The following is a 20,348-nucleotide window of genomic DNA, read 5'->3' as shown; positions in this document are numbered from 1 at the left end:
TTACTTACCTAATCGTGGCCACCTGGGTTTATAACAGATGAAACTAGATCGTTCTACTTGTCGTCCTTGCTTTTTTTCTATCTCCGTGGATGGTTAAATGGAATTATTTGTTCAATATTTCTGCTACTACTTATTACATTAAAGTGTATTTTATGGTCTACACACTGGAATTTGTGTTCCATGTGTTTACCCCTCAACAGTATCAATAGCTTCACTGTAATATGAATTTCAAGTTAAAATTGACTATGTCTGGAAAAAAGTTATATGATTCTTGACTCCAAATCAATTCAATTTTCAAAGAGGTTATAACTACTATAATTATAATACAAGAAATACAGATGTATTAAAATTGTTTTCAATGTTATGATCTTAAGGACCATAAACTACATTGATATATGCAGCTTCATTGATATACGCAGTTTGAAAAAGTAAAGCAGGGTTTATTTTTCATTTATACAGTTATAACATGGCTTGGAAAAATAACAACCTCTGATTGGTTAAACAGCATCACATGACCGTGCAGCTATATAGCGTATACCATGGCTTGCGTACTAATGAGTCGCTTCACACTGAATAAACCACTACGCACCACTACATTCTAAATTCCATGACAAACTGCCATTTTGTTTGTTTTTCCTTTAATATATTTGGGAATGAAAACAGACAACTGGTACAATGCCAACTTGCTGAGTGAAGACAGCAGTCCACCTGAAGATAAAGAAATAAATAAAATAAGTGCCCCAGCAACTGTCAAGAGTAGACATATACTGTAACAGAAAACGAAGGCTGAAAAAACACTAAAATAAAACGACAGCATGGGCTGGTAATGTACTTAAAGACTGGCTTAAAGAAAAAAAAAATATGGACATTCATTTTAAGGAAATAAATCCAAAAAATCTCAACAACATTAAAGGGGATTTTATGCAGGTGCAAGAAGTTCAACTGGGGACCAGTATTCAGTCTCCAGTTTTATAACGCTGAGAGCTGGACTAAATAGATATTTTAACAGTAGAAGTGTTAACATCTCTGCTGACAGCGAGTTTAAAAACAGCAATAATGTACTCCTGTCAGTCATGAAAACCTTTAGAAAAGCAGGTAAAAACAAGGCCAGACACCACCCCCCGAATTACTGACCTGGATTTGAAGCATCTGCGGGAAACTGTTCCCTGACACCGCAGTCGGATTGGTGCGTAAAGTCTGGTTCGATCTTAAACTTAATCTGGCACGACGTGGACACGAGGGTGATCGACAACTAACAAAAACATCTTTTGAGATCCGAAAGAATGAAAACTGACTTCAATATGTGTGCCTCGCATATAACAAGGTCATAAACCCCCCTCAAGGTCTGGCTTCAGCACGCAGCGTAGTTACTGTCCTGCCTTCCTCAGTGTTATTTGAAACTCCGCCCAGACCATCAAAATCATTAGCTTGTACTCAGTCCTCTAGTTTCAAGATGCCACTTTCGACGCATAAATTCACAATAAACAGAGAGGTGCAATTTATTTTTAATATGTGAACAGTTAAATTAAATTAAATTAAATTAAATTAAATTAAATTAAATTAAATTAAATTAAATTAAATGTGGGACTATATTACACTGCAGATATATACACAATATAAGTTTCTGGTTTTGTCTTAATTTAAAATGTGTTTTAATTATTTTAATTCCCCCCAAATGACAGGTAGCCGTGTTATAAGCAGTATAAACCACTTCGGGCCGTGCAGTTCTGATGATATATACCACTTCTAGGGTTATCACCACCCCAGGCATGGTATATATCATGGGACCCGCACGGCCTGTCGTGGTTTATACCTTACTTATATAACAGTGTATAACAGTATTGAGATATTCTTCTGGAAGGCATGTTTTCATCAGGAAGATAGAACTTGTTCTGCTCCATAATTACATTCTACAATCCATTAGATAGCTAACAGAATTATTTTTTTCCAAGGATAATGTAAGTGAAAGGCCAGAAATTGTGAGGTTCGCCATGACATAGATCTTACAAGTAACTGTGATAAAGAATTTCAAGAGGGCGTTACATCAAAATTGATGCGGTTCTCAGTTGGAGCAGGAATACAGTATGTAGGGGCCTGTTTGAAAAACATCAAGTTATGTAAAGTGATCTAATGTAAAAGCTTTACAGTTAGTTCAAACAATTATATATCTCTGTATTAAAGAGAATTTTAATGTCATTCACTTTCAATGTAATCCATACAGGTTAAGGACAGTAAACTATATACCTTTAGTTTCCCTAGTAACCATATCAGTGGGTAACACTAAAATGTGTATTACTGATCACACCCTGTTTTTCATGAATCAGGCTAAATACAAGTAATAAAAGGGAGACTAATTAAGAGAATGAGGGAGGAAACACCAGAAGACATTTAAGTTAGAGTAGGGGCAATCTTGTCTTGACCACGAACAGCTGCAATCAAGCTTAATTGGTTCAAGTCTATCAAACTGGCTAAAGTGCAGTAATTGGCCATACCCCTGTAAACAGAGGTCAGCTCAATCAGAATTATATAGGGAATAGAGAACCCTAGGGTGTTACAATATCTTCAATTAAGAAGTGACCTTTATGTTGAATAGTGAATAGCTGAATGTTGAATAGTTTTATGCTTACCTATTGTGAAGTGAGAATAACAGATTGATTTTTTTTTCAAACAGAAGCATGTAAAGTGAACATGTAGTGCTGCCCTTCTTTAATAACACTCAAGACACATTTTCCATCCCACTCTTGCTAATTGTTTTGCTTTCTCAGTCTGTTATTAAAATAATCAATTTCTGTCATTCAGACACACACTGTTTTTTCTCTCGCTGCCTTCATTCCTGCAAGTTGTAAGTTAAGTACAACTACCCGTCCCACTGTTCATGCAAACCATGAATAAATAAAATCACTTTACCCAGTCATCGTTCATCCGAATGGTATGTATATTTTCACTGGTTGACACTGGCAGTAGTTGGATTAACTGTAATTGCGATCTGCAAACTGCTGGAACACCACTACCCAAATTAAATACATGTATATTAATACATCACTAATAGACCACTATCACATTACATAATATTTTTTTTTTCTATTTCTATTATTCTGTTTCTATATAAACCCAATGATCTGCTAATAGGCTGTTTGGTATGCACTTTAGTGCAATGGTTGTGTCTTTTTACCAGCATCAAACAATATCAGTTTATTTTTATGGTTCCTAACAGCAAGAAAAACTTCAATGTGAAACCAAGCTAAATGTAGTGCAGAAAGTTGCATATTTAACTCAGGTTTGTTGTCTGGAGTTTCTTGATATGAAACGAATCAAAGCAGATATGTTAATATTTGGTTTCTTAGTAGGTGATTTACAATTTGAAACTGTATATGGACAGACAGCAGGAGAACAGAGACAAGGAAATAAAAAGAGCCCTAGTGCTTCTTTTTCTGTTATGTTTGTATTATTAAAACACCTTTTTTTCACGATCTCATTAGACTTTCTTTGTATTCCACTTGTCTAAGGTAAGAGTATTGCCATTTACTTGTAGTGACCTGCAGGTTATATAATAGCTTTTTACGCACCTTTGTGGTTAGCTTATATCTCAAATAGAAAAAAAACAAAATCATCAGGGTTGATGTTTAACCAAGATATATACAGTCTCTTTTTGTCATTCCTTCTGCAGGCATTTAAGAGGATAACCTTTGCCTTGAACTGATGGTTAATCGGAAACTAATCTGAGGCAAGCTGTTGTTTGAACTAAATTATACCACAATACATTATACAGCTTCCATTGAATTTTATATGAAACACATAATTTTGCCAAAGGCTGTGATTTGACCAATTTTGATAGCCTGACAATCTAAAGTTGTGGATTTTGTTGTACTCGCTTTTTTATTTTAATTTAAATTGAAACTTGTGTGTTGCTCAGTGAAGTTATTGTTTAAGTACATTGCACAAATATTTGCTTTTTCATTTCAAAGCTTTACTTTACATAAGTTACCAAGCCTTGAAATCTGGGCCCTTAGGTTTTGACGTACTTTAAATACAGTATGCTTAAGCTTAAAAAAAAAAAAGAAAAAGCTAAAATTAAGGCAAAATAAAATTGTCAGAGCAAGGTCTGATCACTGATAATGATTTAATCGATTATTTGGGAATAAAAATTGTCAAACCAAGATCTCAATTACCAGTACAAATGGGGTCCTTTAAAATATATAAAACAGTTAGGCTTGTCATTGTTCTGTTCTGTACTCTGTACTTTACTCTGTAATGTATTTAATAATGTGCATATTTTATTTTGGTTAAGAACAAAAAAAAAATACCAATGCTTATCTTATGGCTATCAACATTTCTTCTATTTTACCTCAATTTCTGTACAATAAGTTAAGGATGTTTAGGCAGCATTTCATTAATATTGCTGGACATAGGTTTTTTTAAAAATCTAATTCAGCGAGCAAGCCTTTAATTAGGCCTCACAGGAGGAGTGATTGCGAGGAACATATCTTACTGTCACTGATCAATACTAGCAAGCACAAGCAGTTCTAGCAGTCAATTACTTCTATATCTGTGCAGGAAAATGGGGCTGTATTCTTGTTAAGAACCTGCACTCTCTTTAGATCATATCCCTGTTGATTCACCCTATCAGGTTTACCTGATTGCACACAAACAACTTCTTTCTACTGACAATTCCAGCTACAAACTACTTCCCCCCCCTTCCAAAAGTGCAATTCACCAAATCATGCAGCACAGAAGTACTGCTTAAATCCTGTGCAGGAAACACAGCAAATTGTCTCTGAAATATAGTACTGTATTACTGAATTAACACAGCAGTGTTTATTTTAAATTGCTAAAAACAGCTGCCCAAGGGCCATATTCATTTAAGTCATGAAAAAGGAAGTCATGGCTTATATTTGCATAAACATAGATGGAGGAGGCAGGATCACAAATTACTGATGTTAAAAATCAACATGTTTTTTTGCTTACTGTTTTCAAAGTATCAATGGTTCCTTGCATGTGATTGATTATGTCTGTACAGAAGCATAACAATAAAGGACTATTTAGTATCTGGAATTGTCAAGGTGTAATGAATCCCATATTATATTATCTAAACCTTAAATAGTATTATATCTGCACCTTGAAGAATGATGGACCTCTGTAGTAGTGAACATGTACACTTAAGACAGGGTCTGAAGATTTGTAATGGATCTATTCCTAGAAGCTGATGAGTTGTCATTCAAGGGCTGAGATGCCAATTCATTACAAATGTATTATTTTATTTAAACTTCTGCAACATGTATGTTAATATATAAAGAAGAACGTTTGTCTTTGTCTGTTCCTTTATGCATTCGGACCCCACAGGAGCCAATGCAACAAACTTTGCATGGCCTCCTCTTTCATCCAGGGGAAGGTCGAGGGCTATGTTTGGATCCAAAATTTTGATCACTACAGTAGCCATGTATCTCAAATTAAAGAAACCCATAAAACCAAAAAGAAATAAAAAGAACAGAAATTTTTAAAAAATTAAAAATGGTAGAAACCAAAAAAAAAAAAGTTCAAAAAAGGGACCCAAGATCGGTAACTTATAGTAAACCATAAGGCTGCCATTCCCCAATTTGTCGTGCATGAAATATTGAAATACTGAATTTCCCCGGGCAACGTCGGTTACTTCAGCTAGTATTATCTAATCTAGATGGCAGGAAGGACTATGTACGATCCTTAGCTTATCATTGTATTCATAAAAGTATTGTGAATTTACCACTATTTCAACACTTCTTTAAGTGCGAGTCAGAAGTCACAATAAAAGGGAGACACTGTTGTACTTGCAACCATTGTGTAAACCTTTTTTAGTCTGCTAACGTTAAAAAATCCAACAAATGAGATGGGAATCAAATTGAGATCTACTGTGTTCCATTTCTTCTTCTTCTAGTTGTTAGGTGTCTTATACAGGAGGTTCAGCTCTTCCTTTCCTTGAAGTTCCCACAGGGAAAAACTCTCAATTTATTTGATGAATGCAGTTTCCTACTAATTAAGGAGAGGAAATAAGAGGATATCATTGTTACCCCTTTACATTTTCCTGATAGGTCATTAAGAAGCATTCTAAACACATATTCTGATAACAGCTCCTGCTGGCAGATCACAGGAAGATGTTTGCCAAAAGCTCTCCCACAACCTGGTAATGCCAGACTTCAGCTACTACAAGCTTTTCTCTACCCTTGGGATGTAATCTAAATTTGAACATATAGAGCCAGGATATATTTTTGTTCCTAATGTAATGCACAACTGATATACATAATGCCTGTATATAAATATTTATTAAATGTAGCCTATTAATTTGTCAAGATGTACAAAAGTTAAATTAAACAGCATTGTTCTGAAAACATGTGACTATTTCATGTTTCTTTTTGGAATCTCTAATAATAATAAAAAAAAAATCATTATAATTATATTGGCTTGCTTTATAATAGCTCAACTGATGCTAGTACTAAGTACAAGCAATTGTTTTCAACCATATCAATCTCACTGCCTGTTTAACTGTAGGAGGAATAATATAAAAAAAGATATGTTGCATTACTAGGGTTGCCAGTTTGATTGAATGGACTGCTGTCACACATGCAGGTTCAATTTGATGATCCATAGGGTGACCAAATTTCCAAAGCTCAGAACTGCTTTGCTTCAAAAATCTGTGTTCCTTAATATCAAGTGATCCATGGCATCAGACCTGCAGCCATTAGCTACTGAAAAGCTTGATCCACAATGCTTGCAAAAGACATCACAGTCATTGTTTCCTTTCTTATTCAGAAACGGGAATTTGTCATTTCTATAGTAGCGAGTGTATACTTAAATTAATTAAGGAGTACTATCTGTCGTGGTTGCAAACCTGGACCTTTTTAAGGTATTGGGAAAAATGTTGGGGAGAGTTTCTGTCAAACCGGGATATCTGGTCCCCCTAAAGATCTGTTTGAATTTTTACATGTCATCAGGTACAAGTAGCACAAAACACGCAAAATGATACTGTGACAGCGGTGTGTACTGGGTTCTCAGCGGTGGTAATGAAGACGCTACTAGGAATTCTTTTTGGCTCTTAAAAGTGCAGTTTAATATTTGCTCTTTCAGAAAATTGATTTAGCTCCTTTACACTCCCCAGCAACAACAACCCCTTGCAGCGCGCAGGCTGCACTTATATAGGCTCATGGTTAATGCTCATTGGCTGAGGTTACAGTAATTAATTTGCATAATCCCCCACCATTCACACAGAACAGCAATCATGCAGGGGCGACGCACACACACAACAGGCAGCAGAGACATTCACAAGAAATAACAGGCAGCAACAGTAAAAATTAACAGACCTACCCACAGAAACGATAATCCCATTCCCCCCGCAAGTTCAACACAGACCACACAGTCCCAGCCCTCGGTCTCGTTTGACCCGACATTACAATATTGAAATGCATTACACACAAATAGTATCAATACACTATTAAAATCTACCATAGATACGCTTTGCTGAACAACAGTTGGCAATAAAAAATGACAGAAATTAACAGCACTGTTTTATCAAGTCACAGCTGGTAGTTTACAGCTTGGTATGATGTTTCCAAAGATATAGTGCTGGTCTAGGTCCTTTTTAAGCTGGTTCAAGATTAATGATCAATTTAAAGCCCTTTTACTGTAAATTTGCTACGTGTATAAAAATAGGGGTCCATTTATTATTTGATCTATTTCCCAACTCTTGCTGGTCACCAGATCATCATCACTTGTTTGCATTTTGAGCAGTGCACACTGAAGTCAGTGAGCTTGTATGGTACGGTGTGTATTGCCATGACAACATGTTACACTAGGCTTTTGCTGCTGCTTAACCAAAGTCAAAGAAGATATTTTTAAATGTTGTTTTTGACATTAACTGTGTTAGCAAAAGAAATTCCTTTAATAAGAAAAAAGATGGCTTTGTAAAAGCAACCCAGATCATATTTGCGTCATTTTTTTACATTCATTGTGTTTGTGAGCCTGAAAGGGAGAAAGGGGGCAATCTGTAGTCAATGTGAATGAAATTGTGAACATGTAACCAGACAGCCTGCTGACTCTGCTTCCTCCCATAGAAATTGTGATCCCCAAAACAGTCCTGAGTTTTCATTGCAGAGGGAAAAGGGACTGTTCAGTCTTTAATAATGTTTCCTGCAGAATATAATTCAAAGATTGAGGCACAGCACACATAGTACAGGAATCTAGACTAGAATGATTAGACTGTTTGTCCCTGTATCTCACCTGCTGGTTGCCATAAACTGAGTTGCACAGGAGGCAGTATCCATTCATTCATAATTCCGGCATTGTGGATGGGTGTATTATTGTCTTGAAAGTAGCTATTACCATCAGGGTATGTCTAGCATTTTTAGACAGTCTTGATACTCAACAATGCTTATGTAAACTACAGCACTTGTTTGGCCTTCCAGTTTAATCAAGGGACCCGAGGAATACCAGGACAACCAAGGTGATGATAAATCCAATTTGTTAGACAGATCCATAAAGTGTCAAGGCAGTGATTAGTAAATCAAATGATTAACTATTTTAACTAGCTTTAATGTGTTTTTTTTTTCTTTTTCTGAGTTTATGTTGAACATCCCATTCTCTCTAATTGTATTCTTCTCATCCACCTGTACGATAAGTGTTGTCTTTTTATTCTGCTCTTTACAGTTGTTGTGTTTGAACTTGAACTTCCCTGTTTACAATTCAATTATTTTTTTTAATATAGTTTTATCCTGAAACAAAATGAAAAATGTAATTGTAATTGAAAAAATGTAAGCAGAGTTCATCTGCACTCTAGGGACTAAAAAGAAAAAAAAGCCAACAAAAGATAATCTTTGGTTCATTTGGTCTTTGCTTGTGTTTTTAAAGTGTAGAAGACCTTTGCCTACTGGGAGAGACCATTGCCTTGAAAAATGTTTTGTTGGGGGGAAAAAAATTCAATCACATCCACTCAATATCTGTAACTATGCAAAAAAAAAAAAAAAAGTTAAAGCATTCCAGAGAGACATGCTGTATTACCCCCCCCCCCCCACCCACCCCCCCCCCAAAAAAAAAAAAAAAAAAAAACCCGCATACGCACACACACAATATCTATAGGTGCAATCGTGTTCTCACCAATGAACAATGCCAGGGGTTTGCCTTGTTATCCATTTTGAACATATAGAGGCTGGTCCAAAAACGCATGCAAAAAATAAATATTAAAATACAAAGTAAATAACTTCTATACATGCAAGGGTGCAAGAATCAAAACAACATTGTTTTTGTTAAATGTAAATGTCATCGTACAATGCATTCTGTTCTGTCTTCATTTTACCTTTTTTAATACTGTTATAAAACATGAAAGGCAGTTTAATCCCGTCAGATTCTATAGTGCGGCCCCAATCTTCACCCCCACAAAGCTTTTCATACTCATACAGTAGCCCCTCGTTAAACTGGACATGTTTGTCCGACATAAGGAGGTGTCGGGTTTAAAAACAATACAATAAAATTGCACACACATACATTTACAGTTCTCAATGTATTTTAAATATAAATTATTGCGCTGAAATAACACTAATGTGTTTTGGGTAGGCTACACATTACATTATGAAACAATATAAATATGTATAGTAGGCCTATACAGTATACAGTACAGTAGTAAAATCAAATGAATACCTAGTGCACTTTTTTGGTACTTTAGCCTACCGGTAACACAAAATAAATCATGCTGCTGCATTGAACACATTGGTGTACAATGCAAATAAATATTATTTTAAATTGAAACGAAATGATTTCAGGGTTGTTTTTTTATTTTATTTTATTGTAAATATTATTTTTAACTTGGTCTACTCAGTAGCCTAGACAATTAGCACACAATAGATCATGGTCCTATACAGATGCTCAGAATGAGCTGGAGGGGTTAGTGGCACATGTGTGCAGTCTATTGCTTCCAACACACTGGGGAAACCAGAAATGTCATAGAAATTTGTTTTCAAGTCTTGTAAGTACACCCTGACTTTAGTGAAAATTAGGTACTTGGGTGTTCACCTCAAAAATGCATTGAGCACAACTGGCAACGCATGAGAGGAAGTGGACAGGGAAATGCCAGAAACAATTGCGACTGTTTAAAACATGCTTTCAAAAGTTCTTAACAAATTGATGCAATTGTAAGTGTCGCAACTGTTGGCAGCTTTAGTACATCTCATTATAATATCTGAGGACCCTCATTTGCACTATCTCCGCCCCCTTTGCAAATTTATGCAGGAACGCCCATAATAACATATTCATCTAAGGTTGAAACGTAAAGAAAAACTGCTGCCGCAAAGCATTCCTTAAAAAGTCACTAACAGCATTGTTTATGTTTAGTAAATTTCACCCTTGACTTCCGACTCGTTTGCAACTGGTTTGCAACTATTGCGTCAGGCGCAACACTTTAGTACATCTACCCCTTAGTTTTTAAAACAAATGTGAAGCTCACATTAAGAAGTAACAACAAAAATTCAGGATTTTGATAGGTTGTTATTAAACTATAGTGGTACCAAACATGGGTATTATTTCTGCATACAAAACTCAATTAGCCAATAATACATAGTATAAAAATGACAAAGGGATAAAGAAAGTTTTAAGGGAGACCTCTTATGACTGATTAAATTCAAGGTGAGCAAGTCAAGTGGCTATGGACAAAAGTATTGAAAATGCTGCACAGTAAATTGATTTCTGATAATGTTTGTGCAAAAGAGCAATGAATTTTCAGTAACACATGCTACCGACATGTTGATGGTCATTTATTATAGGACACATTTAGCTGATTTGTGTCATCAAGGCGAACAAGCCAGACTTAATTTAATTAACCTTAATCACATTCATTAAAAAAGCAGCCTTATTTATGAACAGCACGAAGGCCTTATGCCTTGCACTTGGATTATTATCAGGCTCAAAATGGTTTTCCTGTTGGAAATAAAACAATATCTCAAAAAAATACACAATTGAGCACAATTGGCAGTCCTGGAATGAATCCCAGGATTGAATGGCACAGTGTGTTCAAGTCCTGATTGCAGTGCAATCTCTCTTTCTTGCTCGCTTGCAGAGCTGTGTGGTGAATCCCTGCCTGACTGTAGAAAGTGCCACTATCTCTTACTTTTTATTAATATTAAACTCACCAGACCCAAAACACACACAATGTATTGTGGTGGAAAAAGGCATTACCCCAGCTCTGAAAATCCTATTTATGTATGTAAACAAATAGGCTACAGTCCCTCTACAAATGCATGTAGCTGTATCTGTAAACATTTCTACCTTTGCTAGTTTTTAGTCAGATGCATTTTATAAGAAATATACATTCATAGCAGCTTTTCTCTGTGAATATCTTGCATGCACTAATCTATTTGAGCACCTTAACTCATTATACAGTATATTACTGCCTAAACACCATGCATCTTCTGTAACTTCCCGTGGGGGAAGGCCAGTCTACTTGTCAGCCAAGCTGCTTCAGCCAATACCTCAGCAACGAAAGTGGATAGAACAAGTTCTCCAGGGGAGAATATAATTTAGGATAAAGTTAGCACCATGCTTCCACAGCATAGTCCAGTTTTTGGCTGATTGGTACCAAATAGAGGTACCAAATGAATCAATTATTTTATAAAAGCTTATTATCTGTACTTTCCAAATATGTATGCTGGTCATCTATACTTTGTAGCCTTTTGGTAGCAGTTTGCTTCAAAACAGAAGCACTATCAAACAATAAACAATATAGGTTTTTGGTGGATGTGTGGAGTTGACAACTCATACGTGAATCCAACTATCTCATAAAATACACATCAAATCATTATTAATTATACACCACTCTTCAAGCTCAAAGGCCTGTGCCCACTGGCTCAATAATCAAACTACTACAGTGATGGAATATCATTATTTTTTTCAGTTTTTAACCTTTAAGTGTTAATGGTTGTGCAACATGAAACACCCACATTTTTGGAATGAATGAGTACCATAGTTATTATATAATTATGCAAGTGATAGCATCCCTCTACACTTTTGACATTTGTCAAGTTAAGAACCAACATTTGTTGGGTAAATAAATCTGCATGTAAGCAACAAAAATGCATGAACACTGATTGATATACATTGATAAACGTAACAGAACAGTTTTAACAGACAAAGTATATGAGTCCCTGCATTTTAGGACCACCCTATTTCAAGACTTCATATTTTAATTGTCTGTTAGGAAACCATGTTACATTAATATGCATTCACTACAAATGTATTTTACCACGACATTTGTAAGTCAATTTTTCATTTGCGGGGTTGGTTTTCAGTCAGATTCATCTTCACTATCCTCGTCATCAAGTATATCCTGCGTTGAATCATCTTCATCCGTCAGGTTGGTGCAGTCCTGAAGCCTGCACTCTCTGTGCACTTTAGTCCATTAAACAGGCACTGACAGCGGTGGCATGGACAGGTACGAGGGCATTTACATAATATGCATTCCAAGATGACCTGAGGTGCAGGAGAGCCAGTCATCCATTTAATATCAAGCTTGCCATCCTCTCCTGCTGTCCATCCATGCTTGTTCTGGGGAGCTGGCACATCTGGAGCTGCTACCAGACTATGTCTCCATATGGCACTTTGGTAGTTGGCTCTCAAAGCATGTTGGTAAAGACTATCTTCACATAGAGGCAGCTGTCCTGATTCCACTGTCCTTTTCTTTGCACGCCACAACTGGAAGCAGAGTTCATTCACGTTGGCAGATAGGAGTACGAGCAGCATACAATCTACATGTAAATTCCTGGAGGACTGCAAAGAGGTCATGTGGCAAGTTCCACTGCTCTCCCAATGCGTGATTCGTAATACACATACAGGTGCACACTTCAAAAATGTGAAAACTGATACAGCTACTCATTTGGAATGTCCAGCATGCATTTCTAGCATTGGTTTACCATCCTTGTTCACTGGTATGAAGGTCATTTGGTACCACTTTTTGGAACCACCTCACCTACCCTGTCTGGCCCATGGACTAGTGTTGTGGAATCAAACAGAACAATTTAAGACAATGTTGCATATGATTTTGTAGTAGAACTCTGAAAGTGGTATTCTACTGTATATGTCATTATGGCCATAACACATCCAAGTAATAAACCCTGCTGGTAGATAGTAAAAGCTGCCACAAAGTATTGATACAGTAGGTTGTGCAACAGTGGTGTGCATGTCTACTTGATGTATGTGTGTTAAAGGGATGTAACCTGTAGCACTCTAAAAATGTGAATCACTCTTGACTCATTCCATCCCTTTTTAATTAAATTTCTCCTGTAGTTATAAAGTAGCAGCACTGCTGAATGTATCCCTCGTTAATTCTGAATAGCATGTGCACTGTTTAATTTCTGCAAGGCTCTCCTGGGTGACAGACAGTCCTGTTTCACAGATGCCTTACCTCTGCAGCTTGACTTGAGAAGCAGACTCTCCAGAGCCCCATCATCCATCACATTCCTTGTCTATTAAATGAAAAATTGTTCTTACTGAAAGGGCCTCCACTCTTGATTAAATGTGTGATGTGCATGTTTCAGCAGTTCATAACTGTGCAAAGCGAACTCCAGTAACTGTACCCTAGTTTTCCTGTCTCCCTTGAATAAAATAACATGCCAGCTTTGGTCAGCTGCAGTGTTACTATGCACTGTGTGTCGCTGCTTATTCAAATGTATAAGAGGCATTATTATTCTTTTTACTGCATCCTTGTTCATCAGATGCTTGATTTTAATGAAGGGGCAACAAGAGTCAGTGATGAGTCATGTGACCTTTACTAAAAGCCAGAGTTTACAAAATTAATTCCAATATATTATTTCTATTTGGCAGATGCAATTTTACTTTTTTTTTAAATGTTCTTTTAATAGAAATAGGTAAAGCATAAACATACTTAAGCTGCTGTTTAATGCTTTTGGAACAAGGCAGTTCCATTTGGCCTTCACACAATTTAATGCTAGGTCTCCAACTCATACGGTCACAAGGTTGTCACTTTACAGTTCATATTCTATATATATAAAGCAAGGAATTGTATTTGGGTTTGTTTTAACTCATGGTTCTAGCCAATTACCAATCACAGGAAGATATTGGAAAGTATACGAGAGCATCATGTTGGTTGTTGATGTATTTAGATTCTGACTACATTACATTTTCTTCCCAGCCATAACTTAAAAAAAAAAAAAAAAAAACACTTATGTGAATCAAGTCAATTACCCTGACTAAGGTCCGGACCAAATCAAAATTTTGACAACCCGCTAATCATATCTTATTTCTTATACTCATAAAAAGAAAACGCTATTAAAAATAGTTTTGTTACGTGCGATTAGAGGGTTGTCAAAGTTTTGATTTGGTCCCAGCCTAAGGGCCGGACCAAATCAAACCCTGATCGCTCTTGCAAAAGAGTGTTTATGCGATAATATTGCTACTTTCCATATCACATTTTCTTTATCAAGAAACCACAACTAGCCCATTTCCAATCCGCGAAATGGGCGGAGAGAAGTTTCGCAGAAGTAAGTGGGACCTCTGAAAGCAACATGAAAACAGCTGTTGACCAATCCCCAGACAGTATTTGTGACATTTTGAAGGGGTGGAAACAAGGCGGTAACATGAGAAAAGGCAGGCGAAGACAGCCAGAGCAGAAAAAAAGTCTGGTTTGCACTACGTTTCACTTGAACATCAGTGAATGAATGCTTTACATACAACTATGACTAGTAGTAATAATACTAAAAAATATGTTTAATAATAATAACAAGTATCTGCTTTTATTTTTATTGTGTAAAATATTGAAAAATACAGACGCAAGTTTGAAAGAAAACACACACACACACACACACTTGGCAATTACCTCATTTCCACGACGTCTGCAGCACCGTGCTACATTTTTCTGTAACTGCTATGAAAGTGTGCCACATTGTTTTCATGATTTTTGTAAAAATCCATACCGTGCCCTGGCTTGTGTCAGCACCATGCAATGCCAGCATCCTCATACCCGACTTCCCTTCCTGGTCTAAACACCATTGCCAGTGACACCGTCACAGTGGTATAGAACCCGAACAGACTCATCAAGTTAAATACCTTGGAGTTGTAATTATCAAATAGCTGTCAGCAACCAGACATTGCAGGGAAGGAATCAAAAAAGGCAAACAGAACACTTGGGTATGTAGCCAAAAGTGTAGAATACGTTTTAGTCTTGATAGTACCAAATTGACATTCTGGCCCTGGAGTGAGTCCAACGAAGATTAAACCCAGGGCTTAAAGGAATGAGCTCTGAAGATAAATATAATTGAATCTATTTAGCTTCGAATAAAAAACAACAGGGGAGGGGGGTTGCTTGAAGTCTTTAAAATTGTAAAAGTAGTTGACAAAGTTCACCCTAACCAATACCCAAAAAACGCAGCACAGAAACCAGGACCAGAGGACAAAGTTGACTCAGGACAGAGGGAAGGAGACACTTCTTCACACAGAGAGTGATGAGGGTATGGAATAGGTTATCTAGTCATGTTGTTATTGCTGAATCACTTGGATCCTTTAAGACCCAACTTGATAGCATTTTTAGACCAATCAGCTGCTAGGAAACGAATGAGCATAGCTGGTCTGAAATGCCTCCCCTAGCTCGTAAATGTTCTTATATTCTTCTGTTACAATTTGCAAGCCACATCAAATTTTAGCGCTAAACAGAATGCTTTTTTTTTTTTTTTTGTCGATCAACACATTTAACCTACATACTGCAGAGAAAATAAAATAAATATTTACTTGAATTTAGGATTTTCATTTTTGTGGCAGAGAGTATTGTTTATGTTTTTTCATTTTAATAAAAAAAAGTCTTCATGAAACTATAGCATGTGTAAAGGTTTTGTGGTGTATATTAAAAACATATGAAGTGATCCTGAGCCACATTTGAAGGACAGAAACAAAATATCGCCCCCAGCATGTATAGTACATATTTTCCCTTGACTTTAGCTATCAGGTAGACAGTAGCCAACTTTGGAACATTTTTCAATTGTTATTTAGATTGTTTAATGCAGTATTCTAAGCATTCTAAACATTATTGATACCATCAAAGTATAACAGATGTGTTTTTATGAAGAAAAAACAATTATATATATATATATATATATATATATATATATATATATATATATATATATATATATATATATATATATTGTTAGCCCTGTAGGAGAGCGCAGCCAGCTTGTGCACATGGAAAGTCTGTCATTATCTTTCATCTGGGTTCCTTCTCCTGGGAGTGCATCCAACCTAAATGCTTTTTCAAAGAAGATATATATTCTGCTACATGTGCCTTTCTATGGTGTCCAAACTAAAGTCTTCTCCTGTCGACTGTACACTAGATACAAACATCTGATAGCTGATTTATGTTTTGCTATTAAAACTTTGAATGCTAATATCCAAACTATTTTGTTAGTTACAATGTACAGTTACAACAGAACATGCAACAGTGGGAATCAATGTGTGAATCGCAGCTAAGTATCTGAAGACAAGCACAATACCTGCTTGCCTATAATTGCACATTCAGCAATACTATACAACTGCATCTTTCTTGTGGCACACCTGATGTAGGGTATATTTACATGGTTTGTGCTGGATTTGTTTTATTTCTGAATAATAAATCATTGGCTGTCTGTACGCTGATTGGCTGAAATGACCTTAGGTGTTGTATAAATACTAATTGGTTAAAGACATATTTGATTGTATTCAAATATGGATTTCTTCATTCAGTCTCAATGAAGTTCATTAGAAGATGTCACAAATCATTATGTCCACTTTGATTACAATAGCCTGGGGGGGGGGGGGGGGGGGGGGATCAGTTTGTCTGAAATGTTCCAAACTGAAATGTTCCAAACTGCATAATTTCCCTATAATGTTGAATTTATGAAGTGCTCCCCATTCAGCAACAAATTATTATTATTATTATTATTATTATTTATTTCTTAGCAGATGCCCTTATCCAGGGCGACTTACAATCGCAAGCAAATACAAATACATTCAAGTGTTACAATATAAGTCATACAATAAGAACAAGAAATACAATAATTCTCAAGTGTGACAAACCACAATTCAATAATACAGCAGATAATAGTGAAAGTTACATCAGGATATGATTAAATAGTGATAGTTACATCAGGATATGATTAAGTACAAAATACTACAGATTAAACACTTGGCAGATTACAATATTCTGAGGTACAGGATTAAATGCAGTAAAATAGGGGGCGGATAAGAGCAAAATAGAGCATATTTAAATGAAGGGTGATAGTGTCCCAGGATACAGCAGAGGAGTTCTACAGGTGCTGTTTGAAGAGGTGAGTCTTAAGGAGGCGCCGGAATGTGGTCAGGGACTGGGCAGTCCTGACATCTAATGCCTGCCACATCCATTTGTCAGCCAAATGCCAGCCCCCTATGCTACCCTTGAACTTCTGTATTGCACCAGAGGCTGTTACCATGGTATCCTGCAGCGTCTCTGTGTTTGGCTGGCCCTTGCTTCTTGCTCAGTAGTGGGGGTTGGGTAGGGATTGGCTGTACTGCTTACTGCTCACTCCAGCCCCTGTCAACAAGTGCCACCATTGCATGGAAAGAAAGGGTTTTCCTGACAGATCCACTTTATAAACACTTTCCTATTTAGATTTACATTTCAATAAGAAAAAAAATACAAGTATGTATGGTTCTACAAGATCATAAAGAACTTCAGTTGTCAAACTGGATTCTAAATTGCCCCATAGGATTCCTTAAAAAAAACATACAGGACAAATCATATCCTCATAATCCAACAGTTTCTCTTTAAGGATTTCCAGGCAATATATTTAACAAGAGGGCAGATTAAATACATACACAAATTATATATATATATATATATATATATATATATATATATATATATATATATATATATATATATTATAGCATACATATTGGACATTCTTTACATATTGTCAATTTATTTAACTTTCTTTAGGTTCTTTAACTATTAATATTTTGTAAAGAACTACTACAATACAAATGTTTGTGTGCCCTTCTGTGGCAGGGCTGAGACCTGCCATGGTAAAATATGGTTTGGTGGGATATGTTTGATTTTTAAATACAAATGTTTAATTTTGTAAATTAAAATATATGCTAGATATAGCAGGGCTGGATGGTTAGACTTCCCTCATTACCTAATTGAAACTTAATGAGCTTGGCCACCTTTTATTTCTTAGCTGTTTTTTTTTAACTGTGTTTTGTTTTGTATTTTGTAATTATGTACACCTGTGTGTGTTTTCCCTAGTGGCTACCACGTACCACTGCAACTGCCTGCAATATTTGTAATTGTTAATAAAACCTGGACGCCTGTGCAGCGTTTCAACGTCAAACACTCTGTGTCTCTATCGTCTCTCAGCGGATACCCATATAGTAACAGGACACCCGTTACACCTTCTAACCAGGGAGACATGCATCATGACATAAGTAACAAATACATTTGCATTTATTGATTCATACCCTAATTGTCCGTGGTCATCTCTGTCTTAGAGAGCACTTCGGCTAAGAGACTACTGTATTTATATGAAAAAATACTGTATTTATAATATTTTTAACATGATACATTTAGTGAGATCATTTGATTTGTGAGATTGTATATTTAGGATTTAGAAATCAATCCCTTTTGTCATGTACGTAACACAGACACTACTTAAATTTGTCATCCATTTGCTAACAAGTTAATCTGTGACACAGCAGACACAGATGATCTTGCCCCCAAGAGCCGTTGAGCTTGGCTTACGTGCTGAGTGTACTGCAACAACAAAGTAATGTAATAGAAGGCTGCTAGCTCAGTTGTGTGAAATTTGGTTGGGTAAGTATTCCCGTTGGGCTTTCTTCTGACTGAGCCAAGAGAAAGAGTTACTGTTGTCAGTTCCATGTCTGTTGTGGAAAAGAAAAAACAAGGGAATCAACCAACTTCTTTGTTAAGTGTAAGTCAGATACTTTCAACTTGTAAGTAAAGAGATTTATTTTCTTAGGTTTCCAAGATTTCTTTACATACACCTTTCTAAAAATTATTTTTGGAGGATATTAAATGAATGATGTTGTACTGAAATACTATGTAATTAGTGATGTTGTACTGAAATGCTATGTAATTCACGTCACTTGTATAATGCACACGTTCCACTCTAGCAAAAAATGTACAGCTATGACCAAAAGTTTTGCGTCACCCTATATAATGAACTAATTTTGCTTCTTAAAGTCGAATGAATCCTGCTGAATAATGTTATGTTAACATATTGAATTACATACCGCGTTTTACGTTTTCCATATACATAACGAAAAACTGACACAAATGGAAAAATGTAACATTTTGAAATCTAACATGAAATATTGTACTGCTATTATGGCTTCCGGTAGGCTTTCGGGATGCCATTTTGTTGTTTCTTTGATTACATGATGTTAATAAAATATAAGAATTATGTTCATATCTTTTCATTTTTTTTAATTCTGTCTCTATCCTAAAATTATACGTGATACAAAACTTTTGCCCATAGCTGTATATAGAAATACTACCACGGCAATATACAGCGCACCCATAAATAACACAGAAAGGCCCACTTGCCCACCCAAGGGGCTGGCGTGTACTAAAATATATCATCGACAGCGTTTAGATCTACCAATTTGGAGACATTGAAAAGACATTTTGCAGACATGAATGAAAAATGGTTAAAATTCAAAAAGTTCTTTATTATTAATAAATCAGAGAAAAGGATAAAAACACAAGTATTGACCTTCTTTCTCCAGAGAGTTTGACATTGCTGCAGGCTTCCAGATGCTTCATAGTTATTAGTAGAATAAAGCCCCTCTCTTGTATCCATGCTTGCCCTTTTAGTTCCCCTTTGCCTGTCTGGTCTGGTTTAGCCTTGACTAGAAGCCAAAAAGAAAGTGGCCGCTAGAAAGCCTGCAGCCACTCGGCCCCCAGTCGCTGTTTATTCTTCTATGCCTTGGGGCATGTCTCAGTGGGGAAGAGGGTCTACAGAACAGACATAAAAAAGACCAATATGTGTCACAGCTAGTCTTTTGTTTATTCCTGAATCGTGAAGGCCAAATTAAGGAGACCAAATCACAGAAGGACGCTAAGCTCCATTAAGCAAGTCCAGATACTAAGATAGCAAATCAAATAGAAGCCTAAGAATAGGGTGTATTATTTTCATATCACGTATATTATGGGGGAAAAAAACAACAAAAAAAACATTGAAAGGATGGAGAATTAGAATAAGCACATCAGACTACAGTATATTTAATCATCCCCTATACCCTTAAGGTTCACAGCTTTGCACATCATAATAGACAACAAAGACAATAATCTGAAAGCA

The 20,348-nt window shown here is 36.1% G+C and overlaps 1 long non-coding RNA gene across 1 annotated transcript; it reads right to left on the bottom strand.

Annotated features, from left to right (window-relative positions):
* Window positions 1-419: 419 nt before the first annotated feature.
* On the bottom strand, window positions 420-1,372 carry LOC131737869 (uncharacterized). Its single transcript, XR_009329446.1, has 2 exons — window positions 1,135-1,372; window positions 420-708 (listed from the first exon to the last, which is right to left on the bottom strand). It is a non-coding gene; the product is annotated as an uncharacterized LOC131737869 (long non-coding RNA).
* Window positions 1,373-20,348: the final 18,976 nt, after the last annotated feature.

This window comes from Acipenser ruthenus, chromosome 8 (assembly GCF_902713425.1).
Source record: "Acipenser ruthenus chromosome 8, fAciRut3.2 maternal haplotype, whole genome shotgun sequence".
Lineage (NCBI taxonomy): Eukaryota > Metazoa > Chordata > Actinopteri > Acipenseriformes > Acipenseridae > Acipenser > Acipenser ruthenus.
Note: the sequence above shows the minus strand (reverse complement) of the source record. Positions and strands in the feature narration are given on the sequence as shown.